We start from the raw sequence: 22,466 nt of genomic DNA, 5'->3' as shown, positions 1-22,466 counted from the left end.
TGAGTGGCGGCTGCCGCGCATGACTCTCGACTCCTGTAGCTCCTGAGTGTTGCTTGCGATGAACTCCTGAGGGTTTGGTCTTCCTTGCCTTGTACCTTCCTGAGGGAAACGTGCCTGGGAGCACCCCTCCAAGTGGTGCCCGAGCACCTCCCTCGCGACCTTGATAAAGTCGATGGCTCTCCAAGAAAGAGCCCCCAATCCCTACCTGAGGAGGGCACCGGGCGAGCCTTCCTATGCGAGAGAGGGTGGCGCTCCCTGTTTGGGCGCAGATCCTGCCCAAGACCTCCGGAGGCGCCTGCTGCCTGATGGCTTGGGCCAGGCGAAGCCTTCTTCTTCTTGGGGGTCGCCTCGAGAAATCTTCCGTTTCCGCGGTCCGGGTCTTCGATTGCTGCGGCTTGGAACACGCGCTCAAGTGAACACACCGCGTCTCTTTCTTCACAGGGTATGGTGATGACTCCACCACTTCCTGGCATCTTGAGGACATTGTATCCATGGTGAGTCACCGCCATGAACTTGGCCAGGGCTGGGTACCCGAGGATGGCATTGTATGGCAGACGGATGTGGGCGACGTCGAAGTCGATGAGCTTGGTGCGGTAGTTGTTGCGCTGCCCGAAGGTGACTGGAAGGCGAACCTGCCCTATGGGAACAGTGGAACCATCGGTGACTCCTGAGAATGGCTTGGTTGGCTGAAGCTGGTCGTACGACACTTGGAGATTGTCGAACGTCTCGACGGACAGGACGTTGAGTCCTGCTCTGCCGTTAATGAGGGTCCTGGTGTCCTGCACGTTGCTGATGACTGGGGAGCAAAGCATAGGGAGGACTCCGGACGTTGCCGCGCACTTGAGATGATCCGCTAAGCTGAATGTGATAGCGCACGCGGACCACCTGAGAGGGCGCGTGGCCTCAAGCTTGGGGAGGACTGCATTCACCTCGCGAGCAAACTGCTTGAAGATGCGTTGTGAGGCTGGGGCCTGCGCGCCACCCAAGATGCAAGTGATTGCACGCGGCTCCTGGAAGCCCCCAGCCCCCTCGTCCCGATGTTGGTCTTCGTTCCTCCTTGGCGGTGGCGGCAGAGGAGGAAGGCCTATGTTGCCGCGCGGGCGATCCTCACGAGGCTGATCTCTCCAGCCTCCCTCACGAGGTTGGTCCTGCCAGTGATCCTCACAAGGTCGGTCCCGCCACCCTTGGCGAGGGCCACGGTCTTCGCATCGTCCGCCGCCTCTTCCTCCTCCTTGTCCATAGCCCCTGTCATTGCGCTCGGGGCGTCGGCCGACACGTCCATCTCTCACGGCCCTGAGCTCTTAACATTCATTGATGTTGTGGGTGTGGAGGTCGTGGTACACGCAGTACCTGTTGCCTTTGGATGACTCAGGCTGATCCCTGCCTCGCTTGGTGTCTGGCTCCGCTGCAAGCACGACAGCTCCCTTGTGCTTCACGTCCTTGGCCTTGGGCTTCTTCTCTTCTTGGTCGGCAGCCAGGAGTTCGAGGAGGGAAAGGCGCCCTTCCTCAGCCCTGGCGCACTTGGTCGCCAAGTTGAACAGCTCCAGGGATGTGCACAGGTCTTCATGGATTGCTAGCTCCTCTTTCATCTTGACGTCACTTACGCTATCGGAGAAGGCTGAGATGATGGCTTCTTCAGTCACCTTGGGGATCTTGAGGCGAGCGTTGTTGAAGCGCTGGATGTATTTCTGCAGGGTTTCCCCCTGCTGCTGCTTGATGCGGTGCATATCGCTTACGGCCGGGGGGCGGTCGCGAGTGACCTGGAAGTTGGCGATGAAGCGAGTGCGCATCTCGTCCTAGGAGGAGATTGTGCCAGGAGCCAGGTTTAGGAGCCAGGTGTGGGCCCCGTCCTTGAGTGTCATGGGAAACCAGTTCGCCATGACCCTTTCGTCTCCGTTGGCGGCTTTGATGCATAGCTCGTAGAGTTGCAGGAACTCCGCAGGGTCCGCTGTGCCATCATAGCGAGGGGGCAGGTCAGGCTTGAACTTGCCTGGCCATGCGACGCCGCGTAGCTCGGGGGTGAGAGCACGACGGCCTGCTATGGGCACCGGTGCCTTTTTCTGGTACTGGGCATGCTCATGGGGATTACCGCGCGCCGCCTCTTGGAGCAGCGCGGGGTCTTGGCGTGGAGGTGCAGCGACGCGATCTTGGCGCGCCGGCGCTGGGAGCGCGCGAGCACCTTCTTGGGGACGAGGAATCTCTTGGCAGCTCCTTTCTTGCTGCATAGGCGCCGGATGCAGAGGGTCTCGCCCCGGGGTTGCGCGCCTTGGAGCCAGGGCGCCTTCTTGGGGAGGACGTGGTGGAGGCACCTCCTGATCCTCGCCTCCTGCGTGGAATGGAGGGCGAGGCAGCGAGAGGGATGGCAAGGGGGAGCCCCCTGCGGCGCTGACGAGCTCGGTGATGCGGGCGAGCCAGTCTTCGTAGCAGTCGTCGACGGGGCGGTAGTGCAAGAGTTCTCTTGCCATGAGCAGCGCGACGTGCGCGTCCGTGGGGGCGCGACGGGCGTGGGACGACGAAGCGGCTGGAGTCAGCGACGGTGTGGCGGTGCGGCCCTCCCGCCGCACCGAAGGATGCTAGGAGGAGGCCTGCTGCTTGTTCCCCGCCGGGACGGTGGCGGCATTGGCGGCAGGCGACAGGGAACGACGAGGACGTCCGCCGACGGGCGCCGTCTGGGTGACGTGGGTGGTGAAAGCAGCCCGGCGCTTGGTGCGAGCCCGACGAGCGTCAGCCATGGATACGAGGGGAGATCACACGCGAATGGCGGAAGAAATATTCCGGCGCACCCCTACCTGGCGCGCCAAATCGTGGATTTCGGGTTCCGGCAGACCCTTGAGGTTCGAACACTGGGGTGCGCGTGGAGATCTCTCCCCTACCGATCTACGTCCAATCTCCTCGCGTGATTTGAGCTGGAAACAATGAACACCATAAGGGACACAAGGTTTATACTGGTTCGGGCCACCGTTGTGGTGTAATACCCTACTCTAGTGTGTGGTGTGGTGGATTGCCTCTGGGGCTGATGAGGATCAGTACAAAGGAAGAACAGCCTCGCGAGAGGTGTTCTTGAGCAGGTGCGTTGAACTGCTAGGGTGAGTTCAGTCGCCTCTCTCTCTCTTCTAGGGTTCTATCAGATTTCTAGATGTTTTCTCCCTCGATGGATCGATTCTCGGTAGATGTCTCTACTCTGTGGTGGCTAGCTCTATTTATAGAGGCCCTGGGCCTCAGCCCAAATACTGCGCGGGAAGGGCGCCAACAATTGGCCATTTTGAAGGGGAACATATAGTACAAGTTATCCTCACCAAAGGTGGTATTCGGCTGCCAAAAGTACTGGTGATGATGCCGTCTTGGGCTCCACGGTGACCTCCGTCCTCCCGCTCTGCTGGTCTTGGTCTCATTGCACCAGAACGACAACCTTTGCCTGATGCCTTGGCCTGTGCTTGCCCCCTTTGCACCAAAGGGGAAACAAGGACACTGCACAGACCGGCGCCCGCCTGGTCTCGATCGTCATGGCTTATGTCACAGGTTCCTCACGAGGTACCCCTGCCTTGATCTCTCCGCCTCCTCGCGAGCCTGCCTGATGAGGCTGCCTCTGAGGAAGCTTCCTGTCATCCACCCCGCGAGGCTTGGCCCCTTGTGAGGGTCTTGAGCTTGAGCTGATGAGGATGGGCCGCGCTGGGCCCCCACTTGAGCCACACCGCAGGCCGCAGGCAGGCAAGTATGGGGACCCCCGTTCCTAGAACGCCGACAGCTCCAGATGCCCAAACGAGTTGGCCTGCAGTAAGAATCCGCTGAACACGAAGATCTTTCCAGGGAGGAAGGTTTCTCCTTGGACAGCGTCATTATTGACGATTGAAGGGGCCATAAACCTTTTAGCGACAGCACAAAGGAACTCTCAAGGAAAGCACCAATGTCGGTGTCAAAACCGGCGGATCTCGGGTAGGGGGTCCCGAACTGTGCATCTAAGGTCGATGGTAACACGAGACAAGGGACATGATGTTTACCCAGGTTCGGGCCCTCTCTATGGAGGTAATACCCTACGTCCTGCTTGACTGATATTGATGAATAGGAGTATTACAGGAGTTGATCTACCTCGACATCATAATGGCTAAACCCTAGAGGCCTAGCTTGTATGGCTATGATAATGAGTAACCCATCTGGACTAAGTCCTCCGGTTTATATAGACACCGGGAGGATGTAGGGTTACACAAGGTAGGTTACAAACAATGGAATCTACATATCCGGTTGTCAAGCTTGCCTTCCACGCCAAGGAGAGTCCCATCCGGACTCGGGTGCAGTCTTCGGTCTTCGTATCTTCACAGCCCGTCAGTCCGACCCATGGCTAACAGGCTGGATGCCCGAGGACCCCTTAGTCCAGGACTCCCTCACCTGGCGCCTGCTACCTCTTGAGCACTGCGTTGGTTTTGCCCGAAGAGGAAGGGATGATGCAGCAAAGTAGCGTAAGTATTTCCCTCAGCTTTTGAGAACCAAGGTATCAATCCAGTAGGAGGCTACGCGCGAGTCCCTCGCACCTGCACAAAACAAATAAATCCTCGCAACCAACGCGATAAGGGGTTGCCAATCCCTACACGGCCACTTACGAGAGTGAGATCTGATAGATATGATAAGATAATATTTTTGGTATTTTTGTGATAAAGATGCAAAGTAAAATAAAAGCAAAGTAAAAATAAAAGGAAATAACTAAGTAGCAGGAGATTAATATGACTAGTGGCTTCTCTCGAGAGCATAAGTATTCTACGGTGGGTGAACAAATTACTGTTGAGAAATTGACAGAATTGAGCATAGTTATGAGAATATCTAGGCATGATCATGTATATAGGCATCATGTCCGAGACAAGTAGACCGACTCCTGCCTGCATCTACTACTATTACTCCACTCATCGACCGCTATCCAGCATGCATCTAGAGTATTAAGTTAATGAAAATAGAGTAACGCCTTAAGCAAGATCACATGATGTAGAGGGATAAACTCATTCAATATGATGAAAACCCCATCTTGTTATCCTCGATGGCAACAATACAATACATGCCTTGCTGCCCCTACTGTCACTGGGAAAGGACACCGCAAGATTGAACCCAAAGCTAAGCACTTCTCCCATTGCAAGAAAGATCAATCTAGTAGGCCAAACCAAACTGATAATTCAAAGAGACTTGCAAAGATAACCAATCATACATAGAAGAATTCAGAGAAGATTCAAATATTGTTCGTAGATAGACATGATCATAAACCCATAATTCATCGGTCTCAACAAACACACCGCAAAAAGAAGATTACATTGAATAGTTCTCCACAAGAGAGGGGGAGAACATTGTATTGAGATCCAAAAAGAGAGAAGAAGCCATCTAGCTAATAACTATGGACCCGTAGGTCTGAGGTGAACTACCCACACTTCATCGGAGGGGCTATGGTGTTGATGTACAAGCCCTCCGTGATCGGTGCCCCCTCCGGCGGAGCTCCGGAATAGGCCCCAGGATGGGATCTCGTGGATACAGAAAGTTGCGGCGGCGGAATTAGGGTTTTGGCTCCGTGTCTGATCGTTTGGGGGTACGTAGGTATATATAGGAGAAAGGTGTACGTCGGTGGAGCAACAGGGGGCCCACGAGGGTGGAGGGCCCGCCTGGGTTGGGGGGTAGGTGCGTCCCCCTACCTCGTGGCCTCCTCTTTTGTGTCTTGACGTAGGGTCCAAGTCTCCTGGGTCTTGTTCGTTGAGAAAATCACGTTCCCGAAGGTTTCATTCCATTTGGACTCCGTTTGATATTCCTTTTCTTCGAGACCCTAAAACAGGCAAAAAACATCAATTCTGGGCTCGGCCTCCGATTAATAGGTTAGTCCCAAAAATAATATAAAAGTGAATAACAAAGCCCAATAATGTCCAAAACATTAGATAATATAACATGGAGCAATCAAAAATTATAGATACGTTGGAGACGTATCAGCGCCCGCATGGGCTTGGTCGTTATGGCTTACGTCACAGGGACCTCGCGAGGTGCCCCTCGCCTTGATCTCTCCGCCCCTCGTGAGCCATCCTGGTGAGGCCGCCCCTTGTGAGGCTGCCTGGTGAGGCCGCCTCTTGTGAGCCAGCCTGGTGAGGCCGCCCCCGACGAGGTATTGCGTCGTCCGCCTCGCGAGGCTTGGCCCCTCACGAGGCTTAGCCCCTCGCGAGGGTTTTGAGTGTTCGCTAGTGAAGACGGGCCGTACGGGGCCGCTGCTGGAGCCACGTCGTGGGCCGCAGGCAGGCAAGTCTGGGGACCCCCATTCCCAGGACACCGACAGTAGCCCCCGGGCCCAAGGCGCGCTCGGACTTGGCTTCGAGGTGAAGCCAAGGGGCCAGTGTGGAGCGCCGCGAGCCCCAACAGCCTATTGCCTCAGTTGACGCATGGCGATTGATGCCACATGGGCGTCTCCGCTACCCCATGCTGCCTCGGCAACTGCCCGACTGACAAAAGGCTAGCGCGGGCTGCATTTTCCTTCATTTCTCTCCATCGCCTTGCTCTAGATCCCCTTTCTTGCTCCTTGCTTCTAGAGACTCCAGATCCGCCCGGATCCTCCTTCAAGCTTGCCACTAATGGCGCCCAAGAAAGTTCGGGCCACTCCCTCGTCGTCTTGGTACGAGCCGACGCTCAATGCACCAACCGTTTTGGAGAAGAACCTTGCCGCTGTGCTCCTGATGACAGCGGAGGGTGATAAGAAGAGGAAGACCGTGTTCCGGGCTGGCTCCGATGAGCCGGAGGCCTCAGGCAGCACCTTCGACCCCTTCTTCATGAGCAACATCGTCGCTGGGCTGGTTCCCCCCTTCTCTGACTTCTTCTATTCTGTCCTTAGCCATTACAAGATCCATGCTCTCCATCTTCATCCCAACTCCATCCTCCTCCTGTCGATCTTCACCTTCTACTGCGAGGCGTATGTTGGAGTGATGCCGTCCGTGGCGCCGCTGCGCCACTTCTTCCTCCGGATCAAGGAGGGCCACTTCTATATGTGCATTGGCTTCGTCGCGGCCAACAAGACCAACACCATCTTGAAGGCTAGGAAGAAGGCGGAGGGCTTTAGGAGCAAGTGGCTCTTGATGGACGCCAAGTGCACCAACCCCCGGCTGGTGTTGCCGACGGAGATGCATGTGTCCCAAGAGGGGTGGCTTCGCACAAAGCTCACCGACTCCCGGGCGCCGTAGGTGTTGGAGAGGATGACCGCCGACTTGAGACCTGGTGATTCAAGGGCGGCGAAGCTGACGGGGGCCATGATCGTCAAAGAATTCATGAAGCAGCATGTGGCCCCCATTCAGGCGCGCCCGCGCCCCTTGTGGAAGCTTGGAGACGGAGGGGATGACCTCCGCCTACGCCCGGAGGCGCTTTCTCACGAGGAGCTGCACTCGGCTCTCCGCTCCTTGGTTGGGGACGACCAAGGGTACCCACCAGACTTCTTTGTTCCCTTGTTCCGCCACTCAGATGGGGTGGAGGCTGCCGCCGCCATGCCCGTCTTCGACAGACGTGGGCTTGTGCCGCCTGTGCCCTCGAATGTCCCAGCGAAGGGGCGGGGGAGACCTCCCCTTTGCACAAGGCCGACATCCTCTGCACCCTGCCTGATGATGATGACGAGGCTGATGTCCTCCTGGATATGGGCGAGCTGCGCGCGGCAGGAGGCTCCACGAGGTCCAAGGTCAGTCCCCGGAGGAGGTCAACGACCGAGGTTCCGACGAGGGGAAGGTCGACGCTAATATCCCAAGACGAAGCCCCCATTCTGACGCTGCCTGGAGCTGCTTCCGGCCTATCTACCGCCCCCACTCCAGCGCCTAGAGGCCGCGCGCTCGCGTGCCTTAGGCTGCTAGGCTCTTATGTTTCAAGCTTAGGAAGCGGATGGACTACACCGCGGTGGACCAGTAAGTATTCTTGTCCTGCCTTGTTCTTGCTTCTGCTGCCAATTCTTGACGCTTCTCCGTCGCGCAATTAGGTCAATGCCCGCGGCGAAGAAGAGGAAGGAGGAAGCGGCGGTACTACTCGGGACCAAATCGCCTACAGTGGCTGCACCCTCCTCTGTGGGGAAGGGCAGTGAGAGCGCTCACGCTTCCCTGGCCCGATCGTCCTTGCGAGACTTGGGGAAGCGTCCTCCGAAGGAGGCAGCCCCCGTAGCCCTGCTGGCTCTGGAGGTGCCGACGTCCGGCTCGATTGCTTGGGTCCCCCCAAGTTCAGGAGCTCCTAGCCTCTCAGGCAATGGTGACGATGTTGTCTCCTCCTCCTTCCGCCGCACTGCTGAACCCGGATCCTTCTGCCTCCCCTGACATCCTGGAGTACGCTCTTTCTACGCTGACCCTACTATGAGAGGATCTTTAAGGCACCGATCATCACCTGGTGGCCGGGCGCCTAGAGCTGATCTGGGTTTGCTTCACTCCAATGTGTCCGTCCGGGTGGCATTGAGCCAGGCTGCAGTGGCCTCCGAGAAGGACAAGCAGGCAGTCGCCCAAGCCGTGGCTACTTGTGAGGTGGCGCTGAAGGATTCTAATGCCACCCAGGATCACTATCGGTCGCTTGAGGCCGAGCAGGAGACCGTGCGCAACAAGCGTGCGATCGAAGCTCGCGACCGTAAGGCGGAGGAGGAGAAGATGAAGGCCCGAGAGGACACCGTCAGGGGTCGCGACACCGAGCTAGAGCAGCTGGTGAAGGCACATACCGTGGAGCGCAGTCAGCTGGGGAAGCTGGAGCAGAAGATGAAGGTGGAGAAGGCCGAGCTGGAACTCAAGGCGAAGGCCCTTGCTGAGGACCGCGTGGCCTTCAAGTCCCTTGAGGAGAGGTCTCGTGTGGCGCTGCGGGAACTCTATGAGAAGGGCTTGGAGGAGCCGCTGCTTCCCCATCTGGTCGCAGCGCTTGAGGATGTCGTGGACAGAATCGACCCCTTGGTGGAGGGGGAAGCCCGCACACTTTCCTCGGCCGTGCTGACACGCGTCTTCAGCCATCTCCATCTTCGTGATCCTGATGCAAACCTTGACGAGCTGCTGGAGCCTGTGGATGACAAGCGCTGCGCAGCTGCTGCCGAAGTCGTGAAGGGCCAGGTGGAGGCTTTGCTGAAGAAGTTCCGCGCCTTCGACCCTACGCCCTCAACTGGTGGTACTGCCGAACTTGCCACTCCGGCGGGCGGCGCTGGCGAGGGCAACGTTGAAGGGGCACCTTCTGCGAGTGACGACGGCGTCCAGGGATGATGAGATGGCTCCCTGGTAGCTCCTTTTTCCTGCCTTTGCTTCTGCAACATGAACCATGCCTCGTGGAGGCGTTTAAACTTGTGTTTGGTATTCCAAAAACAGTATGTCTTGTAATATTTGTTTGAGTTCCGTGATTTCCTTTCCGTTTGCTTTAGTGTTTTGTGTCGGCAGGCCCGACCCCGCGCATACCTCAGCTGCCATTGGGCCGTCCGAATCACCAAGACGGACCAAGGATTGAGGGGCTACGTGGCCAGTTAGGCTCCTGAGTCGCGTTGCTCAGGAGTCCCCCTTGACACGCAAACAGCTTACAGAAAGGAGATGCAGGAGTAGGCCTAGTGTTCTACGTCGGCAGGGCTCGACCCCGCGCATACCTCAGCCGCCATTGGGTTGTCCGGATCACCAGGACGAGACCAAGGAGTGAGGGGCTACATGGCCAGTTAGGCTCCTGAGTCACGATGCTCAGGAGTCCCCCTTGACGTACAAACGACCTTCATACCTTGGCTCCGCTCGGGAGGGCGCGTGACGACCAGGTCTGAGGGACCTGGCAGGGTGGCGTATGCTTGGGCGTGACCCGAGCATAGCCCCTGTGCTCAGCCCCCTCGCACGACTCTCCCGAGGGGAGGCGTTGCGATGAGGCCAGACACCGAGCTCAGAGGCTCCCTGAGGTTGATACGGACATGGGGCCACCCTCAGTTGTTTATCACCAGCGTGGAGCATAGCGCTTCCGTGCTTGCACGGGCATAGCGGCTCATCGACCATGTCGACTGCCAGCGCGGAGCATGGTGCTTCCACTAGTGCGTGGGTGAGGGCTCCCTCTGAGTGGAGCCCTCGGGGCGTGTACAGCCCCGCCCTGACACGTGGCTTGCATGACAGGGCTGGACAAGGTGTATCTGGGCACTCGTGAGCCAGCGCGGGACTCACGAGGCCCTTCCTCAAGGCGGGTTGCGCCTGGTCTTTGCTCTTGATGACTGTGGTGGTCCTCCGAGATGGTTAGGCAACCTGCGCCGAGCGAATCTCCTGAGGCCATCGCATGAGGAAGCCAAGCACCAACGACTCCAGGAGGTGACATGAATGGGGCCGGCCCGCCAGACAGAGCTCGGCCGTTGGGTTTATTGACGCTGTAGGGACGGACCCGAGCACTAGCACCGTGCCTAGTCTTCTCGTGCAAAGGATCCTGAAGAAAAATAATCGGTGCGTGGCTCTCGTTGTGGGTGACAATCAAGCAGGTGATGACTATAAATAACTCATGCATGGGGACCAGCTAGCATAGATAGATGCGAGAATGATACATGCCATTGGGACGGACCCGAGCGGCCTGGGGATGATGCAGCCCGAGGGGCGCCCCTAGTAAGGTAAGCGAAAAAATGCGGAAGGATACATGCCGCAGGGACATGCCCATGCGACCTGGGAATAATGCAGTCCGAGGGGCGCTCCCAGCTGAATAAACTTGGAAAATGTCACCTGGTTTCATTGCCGAAGGAGTGTTGGGCTAGCTGAAGGTGCATGCTGAAGAAGTCGCTCCTCACAAGCCGCCAAGACCCTGAGCCTCAGGAGGCTCTTGGGGCTCAGGTGGCTCCTTGAGGACCGTCTCCATCTCTGCCAGGAACGCATGATGCCTGGCCTCCTAGGTTGCTAGGATGCTCCGTAGGTTGCGCTAGAAGGCGGCTGCCACGCTCGGGAGGCCAAACGGCATGCGAACATAGCTATGAGGTGGACCCTCGAACTGCCCAAAGTGCGAAGGCCAGAGCACTCCTGAGATGCAGTCTTGTTGAGCCCTGGAATGTCGATGCAAACGCGCAGCTCTCAACCCTTGCCTGGATGGGAGCTGCACCAGGTGGGCGACGGTCGCCGCGCATAGCCCTTGATTCTTGAAGCTCCTGGGTGGCCTTGACGATGAACTCCTAAGCTCCGAGCTCTCCTCGCCCGGTGCCCTCCCGAGGGAAACATGCCGCAAAGCATGCCTCCACGTGGTGCCCCAGCGCCTCCCTCGTGATGTTGGCCGTGTCTGAGGCCCTCTAGAAGAGAGCCCCCAAGCCTCGCTCGAGGAGGGCGCCGGGCGCGCCTTCCTATCCGAGGGAGGGAGGCGCCCCGGGTGCGGGCACTAATCCTGAGGTGGAGCCGCTAGAGGCACCACCCCCCTGAGGCCCTGTGTGGAGTACCTGCTGATTCTTCTTGGGGATGGCCTCAGGAGGATACTGCGCGCTGTCAGGCTCTTCGATTGTGCGTCTTGGAAGGCGCGCTCCAGGGAGCACTGTAACACCCCGGATGTAATTTACCTTATCTATATTCCAACTCTTGCCGTTTCCGGCGCTAAGTTATTTTATTTCTCCGTTGTTGGGTTTTTGTCTCCGTGTGTTGTTGTCTTTGTCATGCATCTCATATCACGTCATCATGTGCATTGCACTTGCATACGTGTTCGTCTCATGCATCCAAGCATTTTCCCCGTTGTCCGTTTTGCATTCCGGCGCTCCTATGTCACCCGGTGCCCCTTTATACCTCTTTTCGTGTGTGGGGGTTAAACGTTTTCGGATTGGACCGAGACTTGCCATGCGGCCTTGGTTTACTACCCGTAGACCGCCTGTCAAGTTTTGTACCATTTGGACTTTGTTTGATACTACAACGGTTAACCGAGGGACCGAAAAGGCCTCGTATGTCTTGCAGCCCAACACCCTTCCAATTTGGCCCAAAACCCACCAAAAACCCCTCCATCGTCTAGAGCGTTCGATCACAATCGCGTGGCCAAAAACCGCACCCCATTTGGAGCTCCCTAGCTCCCTCTACGCCTATTTATAGATCTCCTCTCGAAATCGCGGGTCTTCTCCCCCCGAAACCCTAAAAAACCCTCGCGCCGCTGTCGGACACGTCCGATCCCGGCCAGACGCATCGCCGCGGCCAACCGCCGGCCGCCACGTGTCGCCGCTGCACCTCTCCCGCAGCCGGCCCGGGAAGCCCACTCCGGGGCCCCCGCGAGCCCATCGCCTCCGGCCGCTTCGCCCGATCCGCCAGCGATCCCGCCGCCGTCCTCCTCCCATCCGGCCGCCCGAGGCGCCCGGCACCGCCGCCCGCCATCTCCGGTCGCCGAGCTCCGCCGAGCTCCGGCGAGCTCCGCCATTGCTGCACCCAGCGACGGAGCCGCGCCACCCTCGCCGCGCCGGCGCCGCCTCCTCGCCACCCCGCCGGCGACCTGCGTCGTCCCGGCCTCCCTCGTCCTCTCCGGCGCACCAAGCTCCTCCGGCGAACCACGGCGACCTCGACAAGTCCGTCTACATCGATGTCCGGCGAACCTCGTAACCCGCGCCAATCTAGATCTCAGATCTAAAATGGTTGACTTCTCCCCGAAACCCTAGATTTTTGCAATCTTTGACATGTCATAACTCTGCATCCGTAGCTCCGATTCGTGCATGTAGCATATCAAAATGTTCGCCTCGACGAGTACATCATTTCATCTCATTGCATCATTTTCATTTGAGCTCATCTTGATGCCTGAAATGTTGTTGGAAGAGGGCTATGTGATGAATTTGTCAGATCGGTTTCAGCAAATGGCCTTTTGTCATTTTTGCCATGTTTAATGTGTGCATGCTATGATCTGAGCTCTACATGTGTTTTGTTATATGCCATGTCATCTTTACAGGGGCGCTTGCCTTGTATTTTTGTGATATTTGTGGTGACTAGCACAAGCTTGCAAAGTAGCGTAATCGTTGATGCTAATTTCAGGGAGTTAGAATTTCACTAAGTCCTTGTCCTGTTTTTGTTGTTATGCCATATGTTCATGTTGTTTCCTAATGATCCGTGCCTCTTTTGAGGATGATCAGTAAGGATGTTTTGTTAATATTGTGGTGCTCTATACATCCATGTCTTTGTTTGCATTTATGGAGCACCCTAGATTGAGTCAATCGAGCTCTATGTTTGCTATAAAATGATCCTCGCAGATTGTTGGCATGTTTAGCAATTTTGCCGAGGATGTTGTTGTTGATCCGTGCATGCTATGATGTTTTTCTTGCCATGTCTAGCTTCTATGCCATGTCTGCTTGATGGGTGTATGCTTCGTTTGTCATTCCATGCTCTGTAGTGAGTGCATCGAGCTCGTAAACATGTCTACTCGTTAACTATTTTGCATGCTCCAGTATTTCACTAAGTCTGAATCTGTTTATGTTTTTGCCATGTTCACATGCTTGCAATTGTATTTTTTGATCCCTTTTGGCTCAAGGTCACTAAGGGACTTTTGTTAATTGCTTTGAGTAGCTTCATGCCATGCCTTGCTTTGCCATGTTAAGTTCCTGTAGCTTGTAGTTTTCATGCTCTAAAGTGTGCTTCCTGATGATAAATTCTAGACTTGTGTTAATTTCACTGTCTGAAACCTGTTATCATTTGCTCTTTTGCCATGCTTGTTTGAACCTGTTAATGGATGAATTAGCCGTAGCTCAGTGTTCATCTTTTGTAAAGCATCATGATTGGATCCCTGCCATGTATTTTGCTGTCATGTTTGAGTGATATAGCATATTTAACTTGATGCATTTAGTTGGTCACTTGCTGATTATCGCAGACCGGTGCCATATTTGTTTTGCTTGCCTTTTCCAAACCGTGCATCCGATTCCGGTGATCTTTGTATTGATTTCAACCGAAATCACCTCACCTTTCCAGTGACACTCTTGGATTTCCAAGTTGAGGCCAGGTTCTATCATTCCTTGTCTATTCTTGCATATGCATCACATACCGCATCCCGCATATCATACTGTGTTTGCATCATGTTGTTTGAGCATTGCACGTGGTTGATTGTGTTCCGTTTGCTTGTTGTTCTTGTTTGGGTAGAGCCAGGAGACGAGTACGTGAACGAGGAGCCCGTTGAGTTTGCTTACGAGGATCAAGGCAACTCTAAAAACTTTGCAGGCAAGATGACCATACCCTCGAAATCACTTCTATCTTTGCTTGCTAGATGCTCGCTCTTTTGCTATGAGTATGCTACGATACCTACCACTTGCTTATCATGCCTCCCAAATTGCCATGTCAAACCTCTAACCCACCATGACCTAGCAAACCGTTGTTTGGCTATGTTACCGCTTTGCTCAGCCCCTCCTATAGCGTTGCTAGTTGCAGGTGAAGATTGGAGATCGTTCCTTGTTAGAACATTGTTTATTGATGGGATATCACAGTATTATCTTATTTTATCTTAATGCACCTATATAATTGGTAAAGGGTGGAAGGCTCGGCCTTTTGCCTAGTGTTTTGTTCCACTCTTGCCGCCCTAGTTTCTGTCATATCGGTGTTATGTTCCCGGATTTTGCGTTCCTTACACGGTTGGGTTATAATGGGAACCCCTTGACAGTTCGCCTTGAATAAAACTCCTCCAGCAATGCCCAACCTTGGTTTTACCATTTTCCACCTAGCCTCTTTTTTCCTTGGGTTTCCGGAGCCCAAGGGTCATCTTTATTTAAACCCCCCTAGGCCAGTGCTCCTCTGAGTGTTGGTCCGAACTGGGCAGCCTACAGGGCCACCTCGGGGAAACTTGAGGGTTGGTTTTACTTGTAGGTTGACCTATCTGAGTGTGCCCTGAGAACGAGATATGTGCAGCTCCTATCGGGATTTGTCGGCACATTCGGGCGGTGTTGCTGGACTTGTTTTACCATTGTCGAGGATGTCTTGTAACCGGGATGCCAAGTCTGATCGGATTGTCTTGGGACAAGGAATATCCTTCGTTGACCGTGAGAGCTTGTGATGGGCTAAGTTGGGACTCCCCTGCAGGGTTTTGAACTTTCGAAAGCTGCGCCTGCGGTTATGGGCAGATGGGAATTTGTTAATGTCCGGTTGTAGATAACATGAAACTTAACTTAATTAAAATGCACCAACCGCGTGTGTTACCGTGATGGTCTCTTCTCGGCGGAGTCCGGGAAGTGAACACGGTGTTGGAATAATGCTTGACGTAGATTGTTCTAGGATCACTTCTTGATCATAGTTTTTCGACCGTGCTTTTTCCTTCTCTTCTCGCTCTCTTTTGCGTATGTTAGCCACCATATATGCTAGTCACTTGCTGCAGCTCCACATCATACCTTGTATTACCTATAAGCTTAAATAGTCTTGATCGCGAGGGTGGGAGATTGCTGAGTCCCCGTGACTCACAGATTACTTCCAAACCAGATGCAGGGACCGATGATACCGCTCCAGACGATGCGCTTGAGCTCAAGTGGGAGTTCGATGAAGACTGTCATTGTTACTATGTGTCTTTCCTAGATGATCAGTAGTGGTGCCCAGTTGGGGCGATCGGGGACTTTGTCACATTTGGGGGTTGATCTTTATTTTGGTACCGTAGTCGGACCATGAGTGTATTGGATGAATGTAATGTTATTCATGTATTTGTGTGACGTGGCGAGTGTAAGCCAACTATGTATCCTTTCCCCTTTTATTTATATTACATGGGTTGTTTGCGAAGATTACCTCACTTGCGACATTGCTTTCAATGCGGTTATGCCTCTAAGTCGTGCTTCGACACGTAGGAGATATAGACGCATCGAGGGCGTTACAAGCACACCGCATCTCTTTCTTTGCAGGGGACTGTGATGATTCCGCCGCTTCCTAGCATCTTGAGGGCGTTGTAGCCATGGTGGGTCACTGCCATGAACTTGGCTAATGCTAGGTACCCGAGGATGGCATTGTACGACAGATGGATGTGGGCGACGTCGAAGTCGACGAGATCGGTGTGGTAGTTGTCGCGCTGGCCGAAGGTGAGAGGGAGATGAACTTGCCCTATCGGGGTGGTGGAGCCATCGGTCACTCCTGAGAAGGGCTTAGTAGGCTGCAGCTGATCATAGAGTACTTGAAGGCTGTCGAACGTCTCGACAGACAGGACACTGAGCCCCACGCCACCGTCGATGAGGGTCTTGGTGACTTGGACATTGTTGATGACGGGTGAACAAAGCATCGGGATGACGCTGGCGGTCGCCGCGCATTTGAGCTGGTCCGCCGAGCTAACGGTGATGGCATACTTGGACCACCTGAGTGGGCGCATGGCCTCGAGCCTGGGGAGGGTTGCATTCACCTAATGAAAAAACTGCTTGAAGATGCGCTGGGAAGCTGGGGCCTGAGCATCGCCCAAGATGCAAGCGGTGGCGCATGGCACCTAGAAGCCCCCCGCCCCCTCGTCCTGATGGTGGTCATCGTTCCTTCTTGGTGGTGGTGGCAGCGGAGGGAGGCCAGGATTGCCCTGAGGACGGTCCTCGCGAGGCTCATCACGCCAAGCGCCCTCACGAAGCTGCTCCTACCAGTGGTCCTCACGAGTCAGTCATGCCACTCCTGGCGCGGGCCACGGTCGTCCCAGCATCCTCCACCTCGTCCTCCTCCTCAATCGTAGCCCCGGTCGTTGCGCTCTGGGCGTCGACCGAAGCGTCCATCTCCGATGGCCCTGAGCTCTTGACAATCGTTGGTGTTGTGGCTGTGTACATTGTGGAAGGCATAGAATGGGTTGCTGCTCTTGGACGACTCGGGGTGGTCCCAGCCGCGCTTCGTGTCCGGCTCCGCCGCGGGCATGGCTTCTCCCTTGCGCTTCACATCCTTGACCTTGGCCTTCTTCTCCTCTGGGTCGCTAGTAGGGAGATCGAGGAGGGAGAGGCTCCCTTCCTCAGCTCTTGTGCACTTGGTCGCTATGTTGAACACCTCCAGAGTCGTGCATAGCTCCTCGTGGATGGCGAGCTCCTCCTTCATCTTGAGGTCACGGACGCCATCGAAAAACGCTAAGATGATGGCCTCGTCCGTCACCTTGGGGACCTTGAGGCGAACGTTGTTGAAGCGCTGGATGTACTTCTACAGGGTCTCTCCCGGCTGTTGCTTGATGCAGCGCAAGTCACCCGCGGCCGAAGGGCGATCGCGAGTACCCTAGAAGTTGGCGATGAAGTAGTCGCGCATCTCACCCCAGGAGAAGATTGATCCTGCGGGAAGGTTCAGGAGCCATGAGCGAGCGCCATCCTTGAGATCCATGGGAAACCAGTTCGGCATGACTTTTTTTGTCACCGTTGGCCGCCTCGATGCTCAGTTCATAGAGCTGCAGGAACTCCGTGGGGTCAGGGGTGCCGTAGTAGTGCGGAGGCAGATCCGGCTTGAACTTGCTTGGTCAAACGACGGTGCACAGCTCGGGAGCGAAGGCGCAATAGCCTGCAGTGGCCACCGGGGCCCTCTGCAGGGGCGGAGCCTGCCCTTGATGTCCGTGCACTGCTGCCAGAGGCGGCATGCAGTCTTGTCGTGGTGGTGTCAGGAGCGCTTCAGCATTTTCTTGCGGCCAAGGGACCTCCTGGAAGCTTCCTTCTTCATGCGTGGGCACACGGCATGGCGGATCACGCCATATGACCACGCGTCTTGGGGCGAGGACACCGTCTTGACGCGGAGGAGGCGGTGGTGCTCCGTGAGCGTCTTGGTGCAAGGGTGCCGTCTTGATCCAGAGGCAACGAAGGCGCTCCATGAGCTACGTCGCCCGCGGCTGGAGGTCGGTGAGGCAGCGAGAGGGATGGTGCATGAGAGCCCCCAGCGGCGCTGACGAGCTCGGTGATGCTGTCTAACCAGTCCTTGTAGAGGTCATCGATCGGGCGTAGCGCAGGAGCTCGCATGCCATGAGCAGCGCTGCCTGCGCGTCCGTGGGCATGTGACGAGCGTGAGCCGATGAGCCAGCCGGAGTCAGCGACGGGGTGGCGGTGCGGCCTTCCCGCTGCACGGAGGAGTGCAGTGATGATGCTTGCTGCTTGTTTGCTGCCGGGCCGGTAGCTGCATTGGCAACATAAGATGGAGAATGATGGGGAGGCCCACCGACAGGGGTCGTCTGAGCGACACGGGCGATGAGGGCGGCCCGGCGCTCGGCGCGGGCTCGACGCGCGTCTACCATGGATGCGGTGGAGCAGTGGAACGTGGATCAACGGAAGGAAAGCTTCATCACACCCCTACCTAGCACGCCAAATGTCAGATTTCGGGTTCCAGCAAAACCCTTGAGGTTCGAACTTTGGGGTGTGCATGAAGATCTCTCTCCCCAGCTCACGCTCTCACCATGATCTGAAAGCTCAGCACGTCGAACTCGCAAAACAAAGGACACTAGGTTTATACTGGTTTGGTCCACCGTTGTGGTGTAATAGCCTACTCCAGTGTGGTGTGGTGGATTTCCTTGCAGGCTGAGGGTGAACAAGTACAAGGGATGAACAACCTCCTGAGGAGAGGTGTTCTTGAGCTCGATGAGCTTGTGTGGTTGAGAATGGAATGGATCCGACCGAAGATCTATTGCCTCCTACTGTGGTGGCTAGTCCTATTTATAGAGGCCCTGGTCCTCTTCCCAAATGTAGGCGGGAAGGGATCCAACAACGGCCAAATTTGAAGGGAGACAACTAGTACAACTTATCCTGACAAAAGGTGGTCTTCGTCTGCCAAAGGCTCTGGTGGTGACACTGTCCTGGGCTCCATGGTGACCTACAAACTGCCGTCGTGCTGGTCTTGGTCTTGTTGCACCAATATGGAAACCTTTGCCTGATGCCTCGGGACTCCTCGCCCGCGCTTGCCTCCTTAGCACCAAAGAGGAAACAAGTACACTATGCATGCTGGCACTCGCCTGGCCTTGGTCGTCATGGATTACGTCATAGGGACCTCGCGAGGTGCCCCTTGCCTTGATCTCTCCGCCCCTCGTGAGCCAGCCTGGTGAGGCCACCCTCGAGGAGGTCTTGCGTCATCCGCCTCACGAGGCTTGGCCCCTCGCAAGGGTCTTGAGTGTTCGCTGGTGAAGACGGGCCATACGGGGCCGCTGCTGGAGCCACATCATGGGCCGCAGGTAGGCAATTCTGGGGACCCCCGTTCCCAGGATGCCGACAGAACTGTTGTGCTTAATATGCTTCTCGATGTACCTACACAGGACAATTTTGGGAACGACTGCTGTTTTCCATCAAGGTTAGTTTCATCCCATGGCTTATATCTTCTCACTGTTGAGGATATCGGTAGCTGGTACCATATAGGCCGGCGGCTGATAAGGGACTAAACGGTGAATCGGACTTTTAACTAAATATATCTGGAAACCATTTATCGTTAGGTTAACTAGGGCCATATGTAATATATCTGAGGCTACATAGCAACATGCACTATACTTAATGTCTAAATATGCAATCCTAGACTACATAGCAACAAGGAAGAGTGTTACATTAATGTTCTAATGATCTCTAGACATACGTAGAAGAGCAGCAGCAGCAACAACAACAACAACACATCACTGTTTGGATACTCAACTTAGCTAGAGCTTAGAGTTAGTTTTTAGCTCATTACTAACCCTAAACTAACTCCATACAAAGAGTTGTTTGGATGGTAGCGTTAGATTGACAATAGATGCACTAGGAGAACTAGTTCCAATTAGCACCTCTTGGGTTGGATAGTTTTTCTTGGGTGGGTTATAGATGCAACTAGCTCAAACTAGCCCTCATGTTTAGATATACTTTAGGGCTATTTGAGCCCGAACTAGCTCAAACTAACTGTAACCCTTGGATACAGCAGCATTAATCAGCCAATAATTTGTAAGAATGCACTAAACTCCTTCCGGCCCATAATATAAGAAGTTAATTCCTCTAATATTTGAGTATGTTGGATGTTATAAGATACTCCCTCCGTTCCTAAATATTTGTCATTTTAAAGATTTCAAATGGACTACCACATACGGATGTATATAGACATATTATAAAAGAGTGTTGTACTACATCATTGTGCAATTGCTGTTTAGCTTCTAATGTTAACTTGGTGCTTTTAGGTACATATGTCATTGGTAAAGATCCGCGCTTCGACCCTTTCTGCGTATGGGGCAATGAGATATCGATGAACCATCATCAAGTGAGGAAGCTGATAAAGATTGTTAGTAAAATGGGTCCAAAGATGGCAATTAAACTATTTGTTTACACTTTATCCAAGACAACAGCGAACTGCAGGATGGTAAGTAAGAACTCTGCAGCCTTCTTTTTATTGCCCATAATGAGTTGTGTTAGATGACAATGTATGAATCTTTTTCCTTTGAAGTGGTTGCCAAAGCAGTTTACTAAAGATTACCTCTCCACTACATGATTGGTGGGCATGCAAAGGTTAAAGTATTACTACCAAAACATGATGATTATCTAGATGTTTTCATGCAGACCGTGAATGATGGGCGGTCGACCATCACAAGGGGTTGGACTAGAGTCGTGCATGTCTTCTGCATGGAGGAGGGCATAATATGGGCATTCTGCTTCACCTTGTTCAGCAACCAGAATATATTTCTCCTCTTTCTTTACCATATTTAATAGTACAAGTATACAACTATGGTTCATCACTATTTATTTGGTTCTTATGTAATTCTTGAACATATGTACCTATGAATCGAATAATGCATTGGTTGTTTGAACCAGATTGATATGAATAAAGCTGTAGCATACATTCAAATTCAAATTCAAATCCGGTACAATTTAAATAGCAGCAATTAAATTACGGTGAAATTACGCTCTCCAGGTTATTACAGCACACACGGCTGGTAAAACACAAACGCTTGCAATATACACCATAATCCGAGACGGTTCACAGAGAGGAAACATGTGCAAGCATGCACACAGTTGTCGTTTCTAAAGCATGTGCGATGTCAGACAATATCACAAACGGTGCGGGCAAACTAAACGTTTGTGTTAGTTGCCTTATTGTGCATGATTCACAACCACGAACTGTTTCTAATGAAGTATGCATCGTAAACATTGCACCACAGAATAGCGTGTGTGGTAGTTGTCGTGTACGACGATGTTACGACGGTCCGACGTTTCGTTATCCTGTTTGACACTCGTACGATGATGAACTAATCTTCTTAACAGTGAACCATTTGTGATGGGCCGCGCATCATACACTTTCTATAATAGTGAGCCATTTGTGATGGGCCACACATTATAAACATAGCACCACAGAATATCGACTGCGATGGCAATGCAAGCATAAATGAGTTGGAGTACTGTAGGGTCCCTATCCCCGACGGTTCCGGGGTCATGTGGGAAGGACCCCCTATCACCCACACTCACTTGGCGACGGTTCCAAATGCCGTCGCGGAAAGGGATTAAAAACCATTTGTTTAGGACCAACATGCACCAGTGCATAGCCGTCCGCCACCTTCATGGATATGTTCTTCACTTTCATGTGTAGCTCACAAGTTGTCATAGCTATAATATCATCCATAGGGTATCTATCCAGCAGTGCATCGATCATCGCTCGGGACCGAACCCACGCTGCTTCTCGGCATGGAAGGGACTGTGCTATACAATGGTGGATCTGCTTGCTGCTGCCGCTAAGATGCCCTTTCCTGGCTAAGTGAGTCGATCTGCTCCTGCTGTCGGATGAAAGTGCATTCCAACTTCGCATGCTTTGATTCTATGATGTGAAGGTGGTCTGCTTCCTGCTTCATCTGCTCCTCCTCTTGCTTCCTCTTTTGCTCCTCCTGCCGCTTCTTTCTCGCACAGCTTTTGTAGTCAGCATTCCAGTCCGCAAACCCCTCATACCATGGAACAAGGCCTTTGCCTCATGTTCTTCCCGGGTGTTCAGGATTCTTTAGGGCGCACGTAAGCTCGTCGTTCTCTCTGTTGGGCGTGAACACCCCCATTCGAGCCCCTTCTATTGCAACAAGTAAACTGTCGGTGGCTCCTTTACGACATGCCCGCTCCAAAACCAGCCCTGTCTTTGGGTCCAACTTCCCCCCATGCGCGTAAAACCAAGTCCTGCACCTTTCAGGCCAGTTCAATGTACTTGGAGTGACCCCTGCAACAATCATCTGTTGCTCTATGATATCCCACTTAGGCCGGGCCACCTTGTAGCCACCTAGCCCCAGATTATGGTGCCACTCCTTTTTCGCAGCATTAATCTTGTTTTTCTCGACCGTTCCTAAGCTACTTCCGATTCCTTGAAGTTCACAAAAGTGTCCCAGTGATCTCTTGCCTTCTCCAGTGTTCCCTTGAATTATGGAGTCTGTTTTCCTACATTGACGTATGCAGCCCATATAATCTTCTTGTGGTTGTTGAATGCAATCGCCATCTTCTTAAGAGCACTGTTCTTGACTTTCTCAAGATCTGCATCTATCAAATGATCTGGTAGGGTGAAATGTGACATGAGCGATTCCCAAAGCAGATCTTTTGCTCTTTGGTCGACAAAAGTAACATCTGGATCTCCCTTTGCTGGCTTTTTTCCATTCTTGAACGGAGATCGGGATTTGGTCCCGGACAATAACTCAGCATTGACGACTGAACATGTTCGCATACTTCTTAGGTT

Source organism: Triticum aestivum, chromosome 1A (genome assembly GCF_018294505.1).
Source record: "Triticum aestivum cultivar Chinese Spring chromosome 1A, IWGSC CS RefSeq v2.1, whole genome shotgun sequence".
Lineage (NCBI taxonomy): Eukaryota > Viridiplantae > Streptophyta > Magnoliopsida > Poales > Poaceae > Triticum > Triticum aestivum.
The sequence above is the reverse complement of the archived record's forward strand: the minus strand, read 5'-3'. Positions refer to the sequence as shown.